Source organism: Typopeltis vanoorti, chromosome 16 (genome assembly GCF_054136105.1).
Source record: "Typopeltis vanoorti isolate ZY-2024b chromosome 16, IOZ_Tvanoo_1.0, whole genome shotgun sequence".
Classification (NCBI taxonomy): Eukaryota; Metazoa; Arthropoda; class Arachnida; order Uropygi; family Thelyphonidae; genus Typopeltis; species Typopeltis vanoorti.
The window spans coordinates 2,700,148-2,723,054 of record NC_143564.1 but is presented as its reverse complement, the minus strand read 5'-3'; the positions used below and the strand labels follow the sequence as shown (position 1 = coordinate 2,723,054).

General features: G+C 38.3%; 1 protein-coding gene across 10 annotated transcripts in view; it reads right to left on the bottom strand.

The window, feature by feature from the left end:
* LOC150097830 (CUGBP Elav-like family member 1-A) overlaps positions 1 to 22,907 on the bottom strand; it is an 816,588-nt gene that overhangs the window by 47,698 nt on the left and 745,983 nt on the right. For 9 of the 10 annotated variants that reach the window (XR_016549571.1, XR_016549569.1, XR_016549568.1 and 6 more), the window contains one exon: positions 7,111 to 7,168. The exons of the other annotated variant lie outside the window; for it this stretch is intronic. The gene's annotated coding sequence lies outside the window, so the exon portion shown is untranslated. The remainder of the gene's footprint in view (positions 1 to 7,110; positions 7,169 to 22,907) is intronic. 10 annotated transcript variants of the gene reach the window in all.

Below are 22,907 nucleotides of genomic sequence, written 5' to 3'. Positions count from 1 at the left end.
TCAATCCACCTATATCTTGGTCTTCCTCTCGGTCGTTTTCCTGCCAACCTGGCAGAGAACACTTGTTTTGCTAATCTTTCCTCTCCCATTCTGTTTAAGTGACCATACCACCTGAGATTAGCTCTGCTAACGCATTCCTGGATGCTCACAATGTCAAGTTCTTTCCTAATATCCTCTTTTTTAATATGATACTGCCATTGATGCCATCTGTTCACGCCTATAATCTTTCTCAGGACTCTCATATCTGCAGTCTCTAGTCTTTGGTCAAGTGTTTTACTTCTGACCCAGCTCTCAGATCCATAAGTTAAAACTGGTTTGAACACTGTCTTGTATATAGCTAATTTAGTGTTCCGACTAATTTCTCTCTTATTCCATATGAATTTATTCAGTTGACTTCCCACCATACCAGCTTTGCTGATTCTGTTGTCTATTTCTATATTTAATTTACCATCTTCAGTAAAAATCGTGCCTAAATAGCTGAAATGTTTTACTTATTCCACAGGTTCTCCATTCACAACACAGTTGACATTTTCAATGATTCTGCCTATATTCATTGTCTTTGTCTTTTTATTGCTGACCTTCATACCATATCTATTACAAGAGCTATTCAATTTAGTCAGAGAATCTTGCAGACTTGTAGCGGATTTATTTAGAAGTATAACATCATCCGCATAAAGCAAAGAGCTGACATTAACATCTCCAATTTTGATATCAGGTTTAATACCACTTTCCTTCATAATGTGATCCATATAGATAATGAATAACAGAGGGGATAATGTACATCCTTGTCTCACACCAGATTTAACATTAAACCATCTTCCTGTACTTCCTTCAATTCGAACTGCTGACTTACAACTCAAATAAAGACAAAGTATTGCTTGATATAATTTCCCATTGACACCATATAACTGCAGCGTATTGAATAGCTTCTCTCTTGGCACCTTGTCATATGCCTTTTCCAGATCGACAAAACTTAAATACAGATCTTTGTTATATTCCCATGCTTTCTCGACTATTTGTCGTAAAGTGAAGATCTGATCCTGACAGCCTCTATTTGGCCTGAATCCAGCTTGTTCTTCACGAAGCTTTCTCAAGTATACTTGCATAGATCTTGCCAGGAACACTAAGTAGGGAAATACCTCTGTAATTCTCACATGCAGTTTTATTTCCCTTTTTATATATGGGTACTATGAGAGCTCTACTCCAATCATCGGGAATTCGTCCCTCTGTCCAGGCTTTCTGAACTATGCAGTGCAGCCACTGTAAGACTCTTATACCACCATACTTCAGCATTTCTGGTCGAATATCATCTACTCCTGCTGCCTTTCCACATTTCAAGCCTTTGATGGCTTTTTCTACTTCAAGTATGGATATGTATTCCTGACTGCATGCCTGGTCAGTGTTTTTTACCACTGTGCTGTTATCACTGCTTGTTTCATTTAGCAGTTTTTCAAAGTAATTACTCCATACTTCAAGGATATCTTTTTCTCCCGTTTTCATGTCACCTTTATCATCTCTAATTCCTTTTATAGCACTCTTTCCTCCATTCTTAAGCTTCTTCAACAACCTCCAGAATATTTTGCCACCTTCTTGATATTTATTTTCTATATTCTTGCCAAAGTCCTCCCATGACTTTTGTTTAGCATTCTTGCATTTGTCTCTATATTCTCTAAGAGCACAAGCTGACTTATTTGACAGGAACTTTTGGTATGCTTTCTTCTTTTCCTTCACTGCCTCTTTAACCTCCTGTGTCCACCAGGGAGTTCTGATTTTTTTATCCTTACAAACAACCTCACCACATGCCTCTCTGGCAAAAACAATCAATGTTTTCTTCAGAGTTTGCCACTGAATCTCCAACGTTTGATTCCTGTTCTCAAACTCTTTCATTTTTCCTTCAATAATCTTTGTGTATTTTAGTCTACAGCTCACATCTGAGAGCTGCTCAACTTTTATTCGCTTTAAAACTTTCTTACATGTTATTCTTTTCAATATGAAATTCAATTTTATCCTGCTCAAGACTAAATAGTGATCACTTCCGATTTCAAATCCTCTGTACAGTCTGGTGTCCTGAGCCAGTGGGAAAACATCACTATCAACAATAACATAGTCAATGAGACTTTTCTTATTCCTAGCCTCTTCTCTCCATGTGAATTTGTGCACATTTTTATGTTGGAACATGGTGTTAGTAATAACCAGTCCATGTCCTGAGCAGAAATCCAACAGATATTTGCCATTATTATTAGCTTTGCTCTTTTCTCCAAATTTTCCCAAAATATTTTTGTATGTCTCACAATCATTTCCTACTCTGCTATTTAGATCCCCAACAAGGACCAACTTTTCATTTTTCATTGTGTCAGTTGCTTTTTCTAAAGCCTCAAAAAATTCCTCCACTTCTACCTTAGTAGAACCTTCTGTGGGACCATAGGCACAAATAAGTCTCATTGTCCAGTTCCCCATTCTCATATTTGCCCACATTACTCTACTTGAGACTGACTGCCATTCAAGAAGATTAGCCTCGTATTTTGTGTTGAATACTATGGCTACTCCTTCTTTTCCTTGATTGTCATTGCCTGAATATAACATTTTGTATTTATTGCTCAGAAAGATCTCACCAGTTTTGGTCTTTTTTGTTTCAGTCACTCCTATTATGTCGATCTGGTACTTATCTAATTCCTCAGCTAGCTCCATTTCTTTGCCATTCAGGCTTCTTACGTTGATTGTACCGATCTTTAACTCTGGTGATGTTGAGTTGGGGTTTATTTTCAGATATGTTCCAGTAGCTGACTTTTCGCTGTTCGCCCTGGTTCCCTGGCGAAAACAACGGGGGCCTTGTTTAACCGGGCGACGCCCCAGCCGGCATGAAATTTTGTCATGTTGTACCATCATTCTATATTTTGGTTTAACCAATAAGAATACAATTTGGTTGGCTAAATCCCAAATTGCCAGCCCATCCTCGTCAGTTCAGTATCCAAGTAGATACCCAACAGGGTGCACCACGAGAAGGTGAGGATTGGACATTAGGTCAGAAGCAGTGGTCGGTTCTCCGCATTCCTTTAAAGGCTATGTGGAGGTCTCCTCTCAGTTATACAGCTTTGACCCTTAAGCACCCCATTTTAATACATTAATTATAAAAATCAAAATTCTCTTCCCATTGCTGACAGGTGGGTATTGCAAAAAAATAACCTGTTCTGTTGTAAGTAATGGAATGCCCAACACATTACATAATCTGTTCCAAATAAGCAAGGGCAAGAAGTCAACTGTAGAATGCATGTCTACTGTTTCCAATTGGTAGCATATGTCACAGATTGGATCTCCGATGTTAAAGTATCTCCGTTTGATGGTACTGAATGGAAGGCGGCCATATGCAATTCTCCAAGCAAGATCCCTCCTGTTAGGGTACCCTTGGAACTTCAACAAGTTATAAAACAAAATACTATTGTCCATACCTAACTGTGGAACTTCATGGCAAAAGAGATTAAAGATTTCTTTTTACCAAATTTTACTATTTTGAATGGAAAGAATGTCAATTTCAGAGTGTTTTAGCAGTCTTAGAGTTAAGCACAGAGTGTTGCAGTATTCAGGAACAATCTCAACTTTTGAACCTGTATAATCATTACTCCAAACAGGGGAAAATGAAAACCAAGTAGTACCAGAGAAGGTCTGCACATATGTGATCAGTCTGCAATATTTTAAGACTGGAAGTCCAAATCCTCAAGGCATAGGCTTCTTTGATAGTTGAAGAAATTCCTTTTTAACTTCTTGGTATTAGCTGGACCAAAAAAATTGCAGAGGTTTACTATATAATTGCTTTTCTTCAGCTTCTGTGATGTCTGTAATATTTATTATGTACAACTCAAGCAGGAAAGATTATGGTTTTGAGTACTATGGCTTTAGAAGATAAGGAGAGTGGCCCTATTTTCCAGTCTTCTAACATTTCAAAGTTCTTGTATATAAGTTCGTAGACTTGTAATATTGGTTAAGTGGATTTAAATTAAAAGTTTCCCTAAACTATTAATTTTGTCTTGTCTGCATTAATAATTAATCCACTGCTTTTGCTTAATTTTTTTAAAATATCAAAAAATATATACATGGAATCATTATCCTTCAAAGTCCCTACTACATCATCGACATAGGCTAATACCTTATTTTCCTTTATAGTTGAAGGAACTGTTATTCCTTCTACAGCATGTGTATCGTTGACTTCCTGTAAGAAAGGTTCAAGAACCAATGCAAAGCGCAGTGGGCTGAGAGAGCAACCTTGCTTAATTCCTTTTCGAATATGGAGGATATGGAATAGAAAGGGATGCCAGACATTATCAAATGCTTAAGTGAGGTCTACTGATAGCACTGCCATTGGCTGCTTTTTCCTGTTAACTAAGCAAATTAGATCATGTAGCAGAAATAGATTAAATTCTACTGCTCGACCTGGTATACTCCATACACCTGTGTGCTTTTAATTATGTATCTCATTCCCACTTTGAGCTTGTTATTGATAATGTGGTAAAATATTTTGTAGTCAGTATTAGATAGAGAATAGGTCTCCAGCTGTTGATTAAGGTGAGATCTCTACTAGGGTTAGGAATGAGGACAATATGGCTTACTACAAATTCACTTAGTATGTCTCTTGATGAAAGAAAGGAGTTAAATAGTGTAACTAGAATGGGAAGAGAGAGAGAGAGAGAGAGAGAGATCTCATCAGATCCAAAGGTGATATTAAGGTTGAAGTCCTTATAAGGACTGGCTTATAGGGGCGAAGCAAGAATGCTTTTCATCTTCCCCGTTATCTGTAGAGGACAGTGTAGGGATAAGGTGTTTTGAGCTATTAAAGCTCTGATCATGGCAAGAGGGTAACAGCAATAGCCGAGCCTCAGTTAGAACTTCATTGGCTACAGCATTGCCATCCATTACCCTCCAAGGGTATTATTAATCACCGCATCTCACGGTCGATTAACTATTGCCTATCTTTCCGCTCATCTCATTCCGAGGTTGAAGTAATGCGTAAGTCATATTTTTATATACGCGTGGTCAAAACGTGTCACATCTTATTATTAAAATACTCTAGATTAGAGATAGCTGTTGGAAGTTTTTCTACTTGGTTATACTATAAATTAAAGATACCAAGAAATTATATACTTGGTTTTATTCTTTATGCAAGTATATAATATCTTAGTATCTTTAATTTATAGTATAACCAAGTGGGAAAACTCCCAAGATTTGTCACCTTGTTATAGTACATAAACAAGACCTCCCTTTAACAAACCCATGCTGATAGGCACAAAGAATACCACTGTTATCAATCCATTTTTGTAAGCTATTATTATTATTATTATTATTATTATTATTATTCAGGCCTCCATGGAGTCAAAAGACTCATCGCGGAAGGTCATTCCTAGGAAACACCAAGTCTATCAAGAATCATCGTGGGAGGTCCCTCTTGTCATCACTCCTTCATGCTATTCAACCAAGCGAAAGAACTCCCCCAGTGTCAACCCTGTAACCACCTCTCAACAGCTTAAAAGTCTCCATCATATCACTGCTCCTTCTTCTATCCACCAAACTCTGCAGTCCATATTCCTTCAGCCGATCCTCATAACCAACATTGTACAGTCCTGAATCCAGCTTTGTTATCCGCCTTTGTACCCTTTCCACAGTTAATTTATCCCCTTCAAATTCTGGGGACCAAATCTGTGAACAATAGTCTAAGTGTGGTCTAATCAGAGTCTTATACAACAGAATGATAACTCTTTTATCTCTGCTGGTCAGTGTCCTTCTCATTATTGCAGCAATCCTCTGTGTTACCTTCACCACCTTTGCAACATGTCTCCTAAATTTCAGGTTTCTATCAATCATCAACTCCAGATCTCTTGTTCTCCCCTACTTCCTCCAGATAGCTCTTCAAATAGAGTATACAGCATCCCATCGATGTGTCCCAAACCTCAAGACCTTACATTTTGCTGCATTAAACCGATACCCCCATTCATTTGCCCATCTGTCTAGCTTATTCAAATTCTCTTGCAGGGCTACCACAACTGCACTATTACTAATAACCCTTCCCAGCTTCACATCATCTGCAAACAACTGAGTGTCCCCTTGCAATCCATTGACAATATCATTGATATAAAGGTTGAACAGTATAGGTCCCAGTATAGTTGGGTATGGTGTGGAAGTTGAAACTGCCCCACCATACTCAACTCTCGGATTCCTATCGGACAGCCAATCCTGAATCCAGTTGACCAACCTGACATCCAGACCGATGTGCTGCAACTTAAATATCAGCTTATCATGTGGCACCCTGTCAAATGCCTTCGCTAAATTCAAGAAAGTGGGAGTATATGCCTTTCCCTCATCTACTGCTCTTTTAACTTTATTATAAAAGGCTAGCATATTACTAAAACAAGAGCACCCTTTCACAAATCCATGTTGATTCTCACAGATAGCATTACCCTCATCTGCCCAATGCTGTATATGCTTTCTCACTAATTTCTCCAAGATCTTAACAACTACTGATGACACACAAACTGGCCTATAATTAGACACTTCCACATAATTAGACACTATCTCTCACTGACCTCTCGAATACCTTAACTTCAACTCTAGATATACAGATGGCCTATAATTTGTAGCTTCAGCTTCATCCTCACCTTTATGAAGTATTACAATTTTACCTTCCTTCCACTCCTTTGGTGTTTATATTATATTTAACTATATTATATTCAATTTTACCAAACCTCCACATAATCAAATTGTCCTTCATCCTGATTACCATTGTAAAGTGACAGACTGACTAAAAACAAAGGCAGAACTAGCCTCTCCTCTTCTAAGAGCTGCCAGATTCAACTGTAAGAATTAATAAAATATTATATCTGTTCACACATAGCAAAATTTTGTTCCTCCACTTCTTTTTTTTTTTCTGAAGTGCAAAACTAACTGCACAAATATGAAAGAGGAATCCAGAAATGTAATACCTAATACATATGTTCATAACAAGCCTGAATAATGTTTTGATAGTAAAAAATATTTAAAAAGCAAATATATTCTTAAAGTCCACAAAAATTATCATTATCTCCTTAAATTAAGTTTGTTGATTTGACTGGAATAAATAAAACATACCTGTAACTGCAGGGAATTACAGGACGTTAATATCTTGTACTTCTTGATATTAGTTAAGCTGCCCAAATCAATAAATTAAAGACTGGAATTAATAATCTTCTATAATTAGTTTTTTAATTTTTTAATGAAGTACCCTTTTTGTGTAATTATATTTTTTTTATACAAAGAAATCTTAACTTTTCTAAATGGATAATAATCAACTACTTCGAGTTAATTGGAATGATGGTGCATGATGTCTAATTTTTATACATATATATTTAGAAATGTCTATTTTTTATGACTGCAAAATAAAAGTTATTCTCTTTCATGTGGTTTTCTGTCTTATTTTAGCAAATGGAGGATGGTCTGAGTATATTATACCTAAACAGACATTTAATTTTTATTTTCATCCATATTTTACACCTTAACTCAAGCAACTAACAGCATGTGAAGTCTCTTTATGACTAGCTACTTATAATGAAAGCAGGTAATATCATACAAATTATACTCAGTATATCAGAATAAGAAAACAGCACACTTTCTAGGAAGTATACAGTGCACTGCATTATCATCAGACCTGCATGTAGTCAAAAGACTCATCATGAGAGGTCCAAATGTCAGATGCACACACATACAGCTGATTGTTCCTTGCCTTAAATGCACTGTTTCTGCACTCAGCACACTCTCAGGCAATGAATTCCAGCCATTTATTGATCTCCATACAAAAGTATATTCCTAACATCCTCCCATCTTGTCACAACCTCATACAGCTTCCACAGATTTATTCTTGTTCTTCCCTTGCCTCCATTCTGTGGAAAATCTCATCCACATTAAATGAGTCACAATTCCTTACCACCTTAAATGAGGGTGTGCTGAAAAGTTGTGATAATCGCCATGAACAAATTGAGGTGTCTGAGATGTTTTCTTATATATATCCTGAAAGAAAAAGAACAAATGATTACAATTTGATGAAAAATGGGGGTTAAAGGGTTTTAAGATATGTTCTTTTTTATGATTATAACAGTTGATTTAATATCATTTTTGTTTTAGGTTTTTATGAGAACTTTTCAGCCCCACCCCTCTCTTCCTCCTACTTGCAAAGATTAGCAAATTGCCTTTTCTCAATATGTCTTCATGCTCAGCCTTCCAACCTTAACTATCTTAAAATAGTCACATAAGCTATCATGTTTGTATAAATTAAAGATGAAAACTTAAATTTAGGTAAAAATAATTTTACTGGACATAAAATTTTCACCTAGGTATCAAAGGCATCTTCAGTACATCATCATCATCATCATCAAATTCCTGCCATGTACCCTCAAGGGGTGTACAGGATATGACAGTACTACATGAAAAAATTACATCATTACTAACTTCCTATCTACAATTTTCCTCCAAATCAGTCTGTTACTTGTCAAGACTCCAACATTATCAGATTTTATATTTCTATCGTCTAAGGCACTTTGTACCGTATCAATCCACCTATATCTTGGTCTTCCTCTGGGTCGTTTTCCTGCCAACCTGGCAGAGAACACTTGTTTTGCTAATCTTTCCTCTCCCATTCTATTTAAGTGACCATACCATCTGAGATTAGCTCTGCTAACGCATTCCTGGATGCTGACAATGTCAAGTTCTTTCCTAATATCCTCGTTTTTAATATGATATTGCCATTGATGCCATCTGTTCACGCCTCTAATCTTTCTCAGGACTCTCATATCTGCGGTCTCTAGTCTTTGGTCAAGTGTTTTACTTCTGACCCAGCTCTCAGATCCATAAGTTAAAATTGGTTTGAACACTGTCTTGTATACAGCTAATTTAGTGTTCCGACTAATTTCTTTCTTATTCCATATGAATTTATTCAATTGACTTCCCACCATACCAGCTTTGCTGATTCTGTTGTCTATTTCTATATTTAGTTTACCATCTTCAGTAAAAATTGTGCCTAAGTAGCTGAAATGTTTTACTTGTTCCACAGGTTCTCCATTCACAACACAGTTGATATTTTCAATGATTCTGCCTATTTTCATTGTCTTTGTCTTTTTATTGCTGACCTTCATACCATATCTATTACAACAGCTATTCAATTTAGTCAGAGAATCTTGCAGACTTGTAGCGGATTTATTTAGAAGTATAACATCATCCGCATAAAGCAAAGAGCTGACATTAACATCTCCAATTTTGATATCAGGTTTAATACCACATTCCTTCATAATGTGATCCATATAGATAATGAATAACAGAGGGGATAATGTACATCCTTGTCTCACACCAGATTTAACATTAAACCATCTTCCTCTACTTCCTTCAATTCTAACTGCTGACTCACAACTCAAATAAAGACTAAGTATCGCTTGATATAATGCCCCATTGACACCATATAACTGCAGCGTATTGAATAGCTTCTCTCTTGGCACCTTGTCATATGCCTTTTCCAAATCGACAAAACTTAAATACAGATCTGTGTTATATTCCCATGCTTTCTCGACTATTTGTCGTAAAGTGAAGATCTGATCCTGACAGCCTCTATTTGGCCTGAATCCAGCTTGTTCTTCACCAAGCTTTTCTTCCACAATTCTTCTCAACCGTTTCTCAAGTATACTTGCATAGATCTTGCCAGGAACACTCAGTAGGGAAATACCTCTGTAATTCTCACATTCAGTTTTATTTCCCTTTTTATATATGGGTACTCTGAGAGCTCTACTCCAATCATCGGGAATTCGTCCCTCTGTCCAGGCTTTCTGAACTATGCAGTGCAGCCACTGTAAGACTCTTATACCACCATACTTCAGCATTTCTAGTCGAATATCATCTACTCCTGCTGCCTTTCCACATTTCAAGGCTTTGATGGCTTTTTCTACTTCAAGTATGGATATGTATTCCTGACTGCATGCCTGGTCAGTGTTTTTTATCACTGTGCTGTCATCACTGCTTGTTTCATTTAGCAGTTTTTCAAAGTAATTACTCCATACTTCAAGGATATCTTTTTCTCCTGTTTTCATTTTACCTTTATCATCTGTAATTCCTTTTACAGCACTCTTTCCTCCATTTCTAAGCTTCTTCAACAACCTCCAGAATATTTTGCCACCTTCTTGATATTTATTTTCTATATTCTTGCCAAAGTCCTCCCATGACTTTTGTTTAGCAAGTTTTACACACTGTTTAGCTTTCTTACATTTGTCTCTGTATTCTGTAAGAGTAAAAGCTGACTTATTTGCCAAGAACTTTTGATATGCTTTCTTCTTTTCCTTCACTGCCTCTTTAACTTCCTGTGTCCACCAGGGAGTTCTGATTTTTTTATCCTTGCACACAACCTCACCACATGCCTCTCTGGCAGAATCAATCAATGTTTCCTTCAGAGTTTGCCACTGAATCTCCAAGGTTTGATTCCTGTTCTCAAACTCTTTCATTTTCTTTTCAATAATATTTCTGTATTTTAGTCTACAGTTCACATCTGAGAGCTGCTCAACTTTTATTCGCTTTAAAACTTTCTTACATGTTATTCTTTTCAATATGAAATTCAATTTTATCCTGCTCAAGACTAAATAGTGATCACTTCCAATTTCAAATCCTCTGTACACTCTGGTGTCCTGCACCAGGGAGAAAACATCACTATCAACAATAACATAGTCAATGAGACTTTTCTTATTCCTAGCCTCTTCTCTCCATGTGAATTTGTGCACATTTTTATGTTGGAACATGGTGTTAGTAATAACCAGTCCATGTCCTGAGCAGAAATCCAACAGATATTTGCCATTATTATTAGCTTTGCTCTTTTCTCCAAATTTTCCCAAAATATTTTTGTATGTCTCACAATCATTTCCTACTCTGCTATTTAGATCCCCAACAAGGACCAACTTTTCATTTTTCATTGTGTCAGTTGCTTTTTCTAAAGCCTCAAAAAATTCCTCCACTTCTATCTTAGTAGAACCTTCTGTGGGACCATAGGCACAAATAAGTCTCATTGTCCAGTTCCCCATTCTCATATTTGCCCACATTACTCTACTTGAGACTGACTGCCATTCAAGAAGATTAGCCTCGTATTTTGTGTTGAATACTATGGCTACTCCTTCTTTTCCTTGATTGTCATTGCCTGAATATAACATTTTGTATTTATTGCTCAGAAAGATCTCACCAGTTTTGGTCTTTTTTGTTTCAGTCACCCCTATTATGTCGATCTGGTACTTATCTAATTCCTCAGCTAGCTCCATTTCTTTGCCATTCAGGCTTCTTACGTTGATAGTACCGATCTTTAACTCTGGTGATGTTGAGTTGGGGTTTGTTTTCAGATTTGTTCCAGTAGCTGACTTTTCGCTGTTCGCCCTGGTTCCCTGGCGAAAACAACGGGGGCCTTGTTTAACTGGGCGACGCCCCAGCCGGCATGAAATTTTGTCATGTTGTACCATCATTTTTTATTTTGGTTTAACCAATAAGAATACAATTTGGTCGGCTAAATCCCAAATTGCCAGCCCATCCTCGTTCGTTCAGTATCAAAGTAGATACCCAACAGGGTGCACCACGAGAAGGTGAGGATTGGACATTAGGTCAGAAGCCCTGGTCGGTTCTCCGCATTCCTTTAAAGGCTATGTGGAGGTCTCCTCTCAGTTATACAGCTTTGACCCTTAAGCACCCCTTCAGTACATTAACAGTGGAAATCAAAATAAGATGCAATAAAATAATGAATTTTAAAAACCACTACCTAACATAAATAAGACATCAGAAGGTCAGCAATTCCTAATTTTTTAAAAAAGTATATATATATATATACATATATATTAAGATAATAATCAGGAATTTATTACAAGATTTCCCATACAAGGGAATTTTTCAACAAAGAGAAAACCTTTGATTATCCCTTTATGGGAAATCTTCTGTAGATTAATGATTATTATAATTTAAATATATATTGTATATTTATATATACAAGAGCCTATGTAGCTCAGTGGAAGTGGTGTTTGCTAAACTGCCCAAGAAAGACTTTGAGTTGAAGTCTACTGACGACTAGAGGAACTTTTACTAAGCCTTTTTTGAGGAGGGCGCTAGAGTTGCCGGAGAACATGGTGGGGAATTTAAGCTGTGCTGAAAAAAGTGCTTTTTAATCGGTGAATAGTCTGACTTCTGCAAGATATGTGCCACATTTTTTTTCTGGAATACGAGTGTCCTTCAGTGGTTGTCTTTGAAGTTAGTTGTTGTCGCTATATTGTGTATTTTGGTTACCAAGAAGACAGGGTTGGAATCGGATGCATAAGGGTGGAAGAGAAAACGAAGATAACATAAGTTTTCATTACTTAGTTTTATTTTATTTACATTTAGTATACTTAAATGTTTTGTTTGGACTTTTACTTATATAGTTATACTCCCTTATACTTATTTAGATTTATTTGTAATAGTTTTTCGACACTATTTTGAATAATGGCGGCGACGGCAGTTAAAATTGCAAATGGCATATCGCCAAGTCCTCCCCATTTAAGGACTCAATTTTGCGTGATATCATATGGGATTTTGTAGCATGGAGGACTTGTGGAATGTATGATTCGTGGCAGTTGTATATGTGACAAGTGAGAGAAGGGGAAATACATATATGCACAAAATGAAGGCAATGGGAGGAACTTGGTGAGTTAGAGATGACTATAACTGATCTCATTGAGTCAGAGACGGGAGATCCTCCACGTAGAGAGATGAGTGGCATGACAGAGGGCGAGAGAAATATGAATAAAATAATGAGAGTGGGAAGTATGGAAAGGTTGAAGGATTGTGAAGTTTTTGGAGATGGTCTCAATTGGGAGGATGAATGGCAAATACTAGTGGCTGACTTGCAGAGAGAGATAGATGAGCTGAAAGAGCAAGAGGAATATCAAGGGAATGAGATGAGTAGTGTGAAAGATGAGATTAGGAGAATGGAAGAGATGAATGCAAGGTAAATCAGAGTAGGAGTGAGAGAGTTTGGGAATGATAGAACAGGAGAGAACAGAAACAGTAGGAGAGAGGGAATGAGAGACAGAGGTTTGGGAATAATAGAAGAACAGAGTATAGAAATAGTATGAGAGGGGGGAAGAGAAGACAGATATGGAAATGCTAGAAGAGGAGAAAATAGGAACAGTAGAAGAGAGGGAATGAGCGAGAGTTATGGGAATGATAGAAGAGGAGAGAATGGAAACAGTAGGAGAGAGGGAATGAGAAGAATGCGAGGAAGCACTGGAACCAGGGATAGAGTGATGTCAGGAAGGACAGTAAGTAGGGGAACACAGAGAGAAATTGTTAGAGGAGAGAGAGAGAGAGTGAGGGATGCATGTGAGCAATCGAGGAACAGGGTGGTAAGAGGTGTAATGTATGGGGACTCAAAGATCCATGGTGTTCAAGATAAGTTGTGTGAGGAGTGTTTGCCTGGAGCAATGATAGAAAGTGTGATTATGGCAATTAAGAGGGGTGAAAGGTGGATGAGATGATTGTAATGATAGGAACAAATGACTTGAGAGGTAATGTAAATCTTTGCCTGAGATTGTACAAAAGAAGATGCAGAGAGGAGAGATAGTGTGCGTGTTGCCTAGGTATGATAGTGAAGAGCTGAGCAGAAGAGCAGTAATATTGAATAGCATAATAGCTAGAATGTGTCAGAAGAGATGATTGAAATATGTGGATGCTTGGAGGGCGTCTGACGACAAAAAAGAATTGTATGCGAGAGACTGCTTGCACTTGAATGAGGAAGGACGTAGGCATCTGGAGAGACTGCTGTTCTGAACGAGTCGGTGTGTCAATGCAGGGAAACTAGAATGCCCAGGTTGGATGGCAGCAGGGGTGGCCTCTTGTGGGAATGGGTACTTGGGAGTAGGGAGATGACATCAGGTAACACTGAGCCCAGTGGAGTCTAGAGGGGAATAATGCTGGGTATAGAAACAGTGGCATTTTTATGCTTTATACTAATGCCAGGAGTATCCGGAATAAAGGAGAGGAACTGGTGGCGCTGATAGCATCAGCCTGGCCAAAGATTATTGGGATCACTGAGATCCCAATAATCTTTGACAGAAGAGGATATAATAACAGGAATAGAAGTAGCAGGGTACAGCATTTTTCAGCAGGATAGGAAGGGAAAGCGTGGTGGTGGAGTACTGCTTATGATAAGTGACAACTTATGTTCCCTAAGAGTGGAGGCTTTGGAAAGCAGTGATACTAATGATTTTGAAAGCATATGGTGTGAGGTAGAGGTGGGCAAGATAGGATATTTAGTGGGGTGTTGCTACAAACCAAGGAGCACAGAGAGTGGGCACCAGGAGATGTTTAGACAGTTGAGCTTGGCAAGTGCAAGAAGAATGATTGTTATGGGATATTTTAACTACAGCAGTATAAATTGGGGAGAGGAAGATGCATGTAACAATAAGAGAATGGGATTTCTAGAATTCTTGAGGGACAAATGTCTTAGGCAACATGTAACAGAGAGAACAAGAGGTTCAAGAGTTTTGGATTTGGTCATAGCATCAGAAGAGTTGATAATAACCGAGATGACATCTCTCCGACCAGTTGGAGAGTGTGACCATGTAGTTTTGACTTGGAAGATGAATAGTCATGCAAGAGTATCAAAAAGACAAGAACATATGTGGAATTATAAGGCAGGTGATTATAATAGTCTTAGATGTCAACTTGGGGAAGTTTCATGGAGAGAGGAATTGGAAGGCTGGGATATCATTAGTGTTTGGAAAATTGTGAAGGAATATCTGTTAGCAGCAATAGTAAGCTGTATTACACAAGTGAAGAAGAGGACACAATTTGGAGTAAAGTGGATAACAAACAATATTAAAGAGGAACTGAATGCGAAAAAGAGGTTATGGAAGAGATATAAGGAGACAGGTGAAGAGCAGATGCATGAATATAAGACACAGGCCAGGAGAGTGACTAGTGTGGTAAGGAAGGTGAAATTGGAATAGTGAAATCTAAGATCCAAAGAAAATCCTAGTGAATTTTTTAGCTATGTGGCCAGTAGGAGGAGAAATAATTGTGGAAGAATGACATTGTGGGATAAAAATTGGAATAGAGTCACTGATGCAGAGAACATAGTGGAATTGTTCAATGAACACTTTATTGGAGTATTTCATCCTGGAGGGGTAAGTTTTAATACTAGAGGGATAGGGCAGGTTCGAGGTTTAGAGGTGCAAGAGGAGAGTGTGTTCCAAATACTGAGTACTCTGGATACCAATAAAGCCGTTGGACTGGATGGTATTTCACCACGGGTTTTGAGAGAATGTGCTAAAGAACTGACAGCTCCATTGACCTGACTTTTCAATAAAAGTCTGGCTGCGGGAAAGGTACCCAGGGAATGGAAGGAAAGTAAGATAGTGCCATTGCATAAGGGCGGAAGCAGACCGGAAGGGTCTAGTTATAGGCCAGTTTGTTTGTCATCAGTAGTTGTTAAGATCTTGGAGAAATTAGTGAGGGACCATATACAGCATTGAGCAGTGAGGGTAATGTCATCTGTGAGAGTCAACATGGATTTGTGAAGGGGTGCTCTTTTTAGTAATATGCTAGCCTTTTGTAATAAAGTTACAACAGCAGTAGATGAGGGAAAGGCATATAGTGCCATTTTCTTGGATTTAGCAAGGGCATTTGACAGGGTGCACATGATAAGTTGATATTTAAGTTGCAGCACATTGGTTTGGATGTCAGGTTGGTCAACTGGATTCTAGGTTTGGCTGTCCGATAGGTATCAGAAAGTTGTGTATGGTGGGGCAGTTTCAAGGAGGCAGAAGGTTACAAGTGGGGTTCCACAGGGCTCAGTACTGGAACCTATATCAATGACACTGTCAGTGGATTGTAGGGGGATATTCAGTTTTTTGCAGATGATGTGAAGCTGGGAAAGGTTATTAGTAATAGTGCAGATGTGGTAGCCCTGCAAGAGGATTTGAATAAGCTACACAGATGGACAAATGAATGGGGGTATCAGTTTAATGCAGCAAAATATTGCAAAGGTGGTGAAGGTAATGCAGAGGATTGCTGCAATAATGAGAAGGATGCTGAACTGCAGAGATGAAAGAGTTATCATTCCATTGTTTAAGACCCTGATCAGACCACATTTAGACTATTGTTCTCAGATTTGGTTCCCAGGATTTGAAGGAGATAAATTAACTGTGGAAAGGGTACAAAGGTGGATAACAAAGATGGTTTCAGGACTGTATAATATTAGTTATAAGGATCGGATGAGGGAATGTGGACTGCAGAGTTTGGTGGATAGAAGGAGAGGTGATATGATTGAGACTTTTAAACTGTTGAGAGGTGGTTACAGGGTTGACACTTCTTTCACTTGGTTGAACAGCGGGAAGGAGTCATGACAAGGGGGCCATCCCTGGAAGTTACGAAAGGAAACTGTGAGAAAGAGGGTGAGAAGTGGTTTCTTTGCATGGAGGGTGGTTGAAACATGGAATGCATTGCCTGATAGAGTGGTGAGAGCGAGAACGGTCAATGAGTTTAAGGAGTGGTGTGATAAACTTTGTGTTTCCTAGGAGGGACCTCCCATGATGAGTCTTGATAGACTTTGTGTTTCCTAGGAAGAACCTCCCGTGATGAGTCTTTTGACTCCATGGGGGCCCGAATAATAATAATAATAATAATATATATATATTTTTTTTAATTAGGAATTTTCTGACTGTCTGCTGTTTTATTTACACCATAGTGTTGCTTTTTAAAATTAATTATTTTACTGAATTTTATTTTGTGTTCCATTGTTAATATACTGAGGATGCCTTTGATACTTAGGCAAAAGTTTTACTCAAGTAAAATTATTTCCATCTAAGTTTCAGTTTCTATCTTTAATTTCTATAAACAACCTTACTCAATTGTTTCTTGATCCTTTTCAATGTCATTTATTGTTTTCAAAAGGATGTGCATAGTAATCCCTTATCCAATGCATGTCACCTGATCAAACCCTTATACAATGGAATCATTACATCCTTACTTCTATGTGTAAGTGTCCTCCATGTTGTTGCCAGTGCTTTCCTCACAATTTTAGCAATGTTCCCAAAATTTGAGGTCCTTGTCCACCATCAATCCTCATATCCCACATCTGCTACACCTCCTCTAAGATATCCTCACTAACTGTATACTCTACATCCCATCCTTGCTTCCTGAATTTTAAAACCTTTTCTTTTTTGCAACACTGAACTGGAAACTCCATTCACCTACCCATTTACAGTCTATTCAAGTTCTCTTACATAGCTACAGTATTACTTCTGCTTATCCTTGTTCTTCCCAACTTTTCACATCTGCAATTGTATATCAGCATTCAAACCCAATATTTTTCCCACTTAGGTTTCACATATAAATTAAATAACAAATGTTCCATATCAGAACCCTGGGGAACACCACTGGTAACTTTCCTTTTCTGGGATACTGCTCCACCATACACAACTTGATAATACAGTAAACCCTTGCCAAACGCGGGGGTTATGTCATTAATACATTGCGCGTATGGCAAATCGCGTTCCGCAAAGTTAACTTTCTATGGAAAGTAATGTGTTAGGTATGGTTTCAAATTAAGAAATTATGTATGTATAATTTAAACTAACATAAATATTGTTGTAATTAAAAGGGAAAAATGAAACAAATGTTAATTGAAAGGATTTTTATTACTGCTTAATAAGTAGGTACATGATACAATTATTTTTTTGAAAAGCTAGGGATTTTTGCTTGGGACAATGACTGACGCAACTCTTTAAAAGTTTCGCGTTAAGGAGTGCAGAGTTTTTCAATGCCTTTCATAAAGTGTCCTCTTCTTTCTTCATTTGGGTCAATCTCCACTGCAAAATCAGACAGTTCCTGTGTCTTTTTTAACAATTTGTTTAACTTCTTGTAAGTTAAAGGCGATTTATCTTCTTCTTCCCTATCGCTGCTTTCACAATCAGCTGGTGTTACAAGATCATCCAATTCTTCATTCGTCATTTCTCGATCGTCATTCTCGATTAATTCTTTGACCTCTCCTTCTTCCATATCTGAAAATCCTTCGCCACCATTTGCTTTTGCAATTTGTACGATTTCTTTGGCTTCATTTTCAATCAATGGAAATCCTTTAAAATTGTTGACAACTTCTGGGCAGATCTGATGCCAGCAAGCATTCAATGTTGATGAATTCACTTGTTCCCATGCAAGTTTAATCATTTCTATGCAGTGGCTTATGTTGAATCGCTTCCAAAATGCCATTAGCGTGTTGTGCTTTCCTTCGTCAGTGCATTATTTGCAGAGGTGTAAACATGCCTGACATAATAGTCTTTGAATGTTTTTATGATCCCTTGATCCATTGGTTGGATTAAGGAAGTGGTGTTAGGTGGGAGTGGCGCGGTTAGCCTAGTGGCTTTGCGCTTCGCAACCATATGCCTGGGGAAGGAGTGTCCTAGGTTCGATTCCCGTCTACGACGTGAGGAGCTTAAGGATCATCCTCAGCCATAGCCAAGTTAGCCGGTCTTGGGCGTGGGCAGCAGGGTTTTTTCCGCCAGTTTATCTGGGGTTTTTCATCCCACAAGCAGGCAAACCGGCCCCATGAACCCACAGGTTACAGTCATAAATACTTACGGCAAGGAAGGCAACGGGAAACCACCTTGCTCATAATCATCTCTCCCTAGAATGGTAGCATATAGCTACCCTCCCGTGGCCGTATGGCAGATGGGAACCAGAAGAAGTTAGGTGGGAGGAATAAAACCTCTACATTTAGATGCAATGTTGTGAGGGCTTCAGCATCGTGTCCTGGGGCATTATCGAGAATTAGAACTTTAAAGCACAGGTTTTGCCGTTCTAAGTAAGTAATGACTTCTTTAACGAATGAAGTTTCAAGCCAATTATTAAAGAGAGCTTTTGTTACCCAAGCTTTTCTATTCCACTGACACACAACGGGCAATTGCTCAAAATTTTTTTCCTGCAATGCACGAGGCGTTTTAGATCGATAAATGAGCAGAGGCTTGCACTTGAAGTTGCCTGATGCATTCCACAAAACAGCAAAGTGAGGCTATCCTTAAAAGCTTTAAAACCTGGGGCAACCTTTTGTCTCTTTGTGATGTAGGTTCGTTGTCCCATTCGCTTATAAAATAGGCCCGTCTCATCCGCATTGAAAACTTGTTGTGGAACGTAACCCCTCTCTTCAATGAATTTCAAAAATTGGGGTTTGAATTTCTCTGCTGCTTCTTTATCTGCAGAGCCAGCTTCTCCCTGAAGCTTTACATTGTGCAAATTAAAATTATGCTTAAAGTTTTCAAGCCAACCTTTGCTTGCTTGAAAGTCAATTTTCTCTGACAATTGGCCATCTTTATTTAAAACGAAAGAAAAAAAATCTAAAGCTTTGTTTCAAACAGCAAAACCATCCACAACTGAGCCTTTTTCGTTTACTTGATTGTCAATCCAAGCTATTAATATTTTTTCCATCTTTTCCAATTGTGGAATTCTTCTTGAAACTTGAGCAACCTTTGCCGAAGTATCACCTGAAGCTTTGACACTAGACCGAATCTTTTCTTCATTCTCCCGTATTGTTCTTATGCTTGATTCGTTTATAGCTAGTTCTCTTGCAAGCGATGAAACACGTGTACCATTTTTCAACTTATCTAAAATTTCAATTTTCTAAGATAATGTCAAAACTTTGCATCTTTTTGCTGCTTTATTATCTTCATTCTTCCTCTTAGATGTCATATTGAATTTTTGAAATTAAAAGAAATACAAATGCAAAAGGAGAAGAGGATAAACACTGATAAATACATGATTATAGCTCTGCTAACGTGAGTAAAATGTTTGCAACTTGGCCTGGATCACTCAGCTAGCGGGCAGCACCAAGCAGGGTTGCTGGCCGACGCTCTGCAGCGTATGAATGAAATTCTAGCGTTGGACAAATTAAATGGAAACAATTAAGATAATGCGCATGTGCAAAATCGTGTTCTGCAAATCCGCACTCGGCAAGGGTTTACTGTACCTATTTGGCAGCGAATCTTCACTCCAACACAGTGATCTACTATCCAACTCCATCTGTTTCAATTTAAGTACCAGCTTGTCATGCAGAAATCTATCAAAGGCATCTGCAAAATCTAAATATACCACTGTATATGCATCTCTCTTATCCAATGCATGTTACCTTACGAATAAGTAAGTAGATTGCTAAAATATGATCTTCCAAGCCCATGCTGTCTATCAAAGGGAATGCTGCTACTGTTATCCTAATTTTGAATCTTGGTGTTCACTAGCCTCACTCTAAAACACTTTAACCACAACTCCAGACACACAGACTGGCCCATAATTCAAAGTCTTAGTTATATCACCTCCATTATGAAACAAAACAATTTTGTTTTCTGGAACTTGGCCCAATCTAAGACATGTTAAAAAAGTATACATTAAAAGCTGTTATTAATTCTCTGGAATATTTCATCAAAACACATGTCAAATCACCAAGCCCAACAGCCTTATTAACATCAAGTTTACTCAATTCCTCACTCACTATCTATGCCTCCTTCCTTCTTCCCACTACGCTGATGTTTTGCATGGCATCACATTTATAAGGATAAAATACCTTTATGAATTGCTCATTTAATATTTGAACTATATCCTCTGCAATGGTTATCATGCAACCATTTCCATCATTCTGCATAATCTTTTCATAATCATTCTTTCTAATACTAGCCACATATCGAAAGAACTCCCCAGGATTTTTTTTTTTTTTTTTTTTTTTGTCCTCATTAGCTAACTACTGCTTATATGTACTTTTGCTACTCTTAACAAGTGAATCACCTTCCTCACCTGCTCTTTATATTCCTCATGCAGCTGATTCTTGTGTAGAGGCTTAAGTGCTGTGAGGACATTATGTTGGAGGTTTAATGGATTTTTTACAACACTCAAAAAGAATTAAATTAGAATTTAATACTCCTATATTTCGTCCTAGTCACTAGGACATCTACGGGGATTACAAAAATAATTAATGTAACATGCACACAAAAACTTACAATACTAAGCCCAACCACGTGGGTGACACTAAAGTCCTATCTAGGTGGAGCGCCCTCTAAGGGCAGTAGTAGGTGGTTGGAATGTAAGGTGGGACCTCTGGTGATGAGTGTTTCCCAAATCTTCGGAAGCTTAATGCAACCGTATTTATTAAGATTTGGTTGGTTTCTGAGAGCTGCTGCTGCTTCTAAGAAAAGTCTCTCTTTCTTGAATTTGCTGTGGTGGAGCATGGTGGTTTTCTTCCATGATACTCTGTGGGTGGTGTCCAAAACATGGTCAGCCAAGCCTGAATGGCCATAGTTGTGTTTAATGTTGTACGACTTGTGTTCCTCCAGGCGGATGGATGCTGATCTGCCTGTCTGTCCAAAGTACGCAAGCTTACAGGAATAGGGTACTTTGTAAACTCCAGGCAGAGAGAGAGGGGGGAGCTGATCTTTCGTAGAACGGATAAGGATAACAAGTTTGCGGTAGGGCTTATATGCTGTGTGTAGGTTATACTTTTTTAGCATCTTGGCTATTTTTTCCAAAGTGCCTCGGATGTAGGGTATGGTGATGGCATTTTTAAATTCTTGTTGACGAGAGGGACGGGGAATGGGGGAGGAATTGATTATTTTTTTGATACTGTATTCACTGTAGCCATTGGAGAGGAAAGTTCTGTGTATGTGGTTAAGCTCAGTAGTGAGGGCGGTTCCACTGGAACAAAGATTGTGGGCTCTCTTGGTAAGGGTTTTAATGATGCCATATTGTTGTGAGGGGTGGTGGTGGGAGAGTTTGTGAATGTATCTGCCTGTGTGTGTGGGTTTTCTGTATACAGTGAAGGCAAGTGTATCATTGGGCAGGCACGTGACTAAGGTGTCTAGGAAGGGTAAACAATTGTTCTTTTCCTTTTTCATAGTAAACTGGATTCTTGGATGTAGACTATTGAGATGACCGAGGAAGGAGTCTAACGTGTCTGGGCCATGAGGCCAAATGGAGAACACATCATCTACATATCTTAGCCAGATAGAAGGTTTGAGTGGGGCTGAGTCTATGGCTCGTTTTTTGAAATCTTCCATATAGAAATTGTCAAGGGTGGGTGAGAGGGGGGAACCCATGGCGGTTCCTTCTATCTGCTTGTAGATTTTGTTATTCCAAGAGAAATACCCAGAGTTGATGGCAAAGGAAAAGAGATCTAAGATGTCAGAGGGGAAAACGTTTTCTAAGAGAGATAAAGTGTCAGTTAAGGGAATATTGGTAAACAAAGAGGAGATATCAAAGCTTACCAATATGTCTGTATTGTTCAAGGTTAAATTTTCTGTGAGGGCTTTAAAGTGGGTCGAGTTTTTTATATAGGAAGCTGAATTTCCGGTGAGGGGGGACAGAGAGTTGACCAGCTATTTAGACAGTCTGTAACAAGGTGCATTGGTGGCATCTACTATAAGTCTGAGGGGGGAATTGGGTTTGTGGATTTTTGGTAAACCGTATATTCGGGGGGACGGGAGCGGAAAGGTTTAAGTTTTTTCGTGACGTCAGGGGGCCAGGAGGTTACTTTTTTAAGTAAGATTTTTAATTTCTTAACTTGTGTTTTTGTGGGGTCGTGTTCTAGCGGGATAAGGGTAATGCCACAGTTGTTCTTAATACCAGCGAATACAATCGTAAAATGAACACTATCCTCCGCGATCGTGCTACCTACATCCCGCTAGAACACGACCCCACAAAAACACAAGTTAAGAAATTAAAAATCTTACTTAAAAAAGTAACCTCCTGGCTCCCTGACGTCGAAAAAACTTAAACCTTTCCGCTCCCGTCCCCCCGAATATACGGTTTACCAAAAATCCACAAACCCAATTCCCCACTCAGACCTATAGTAGATGCCACCAATGCACCTTGTT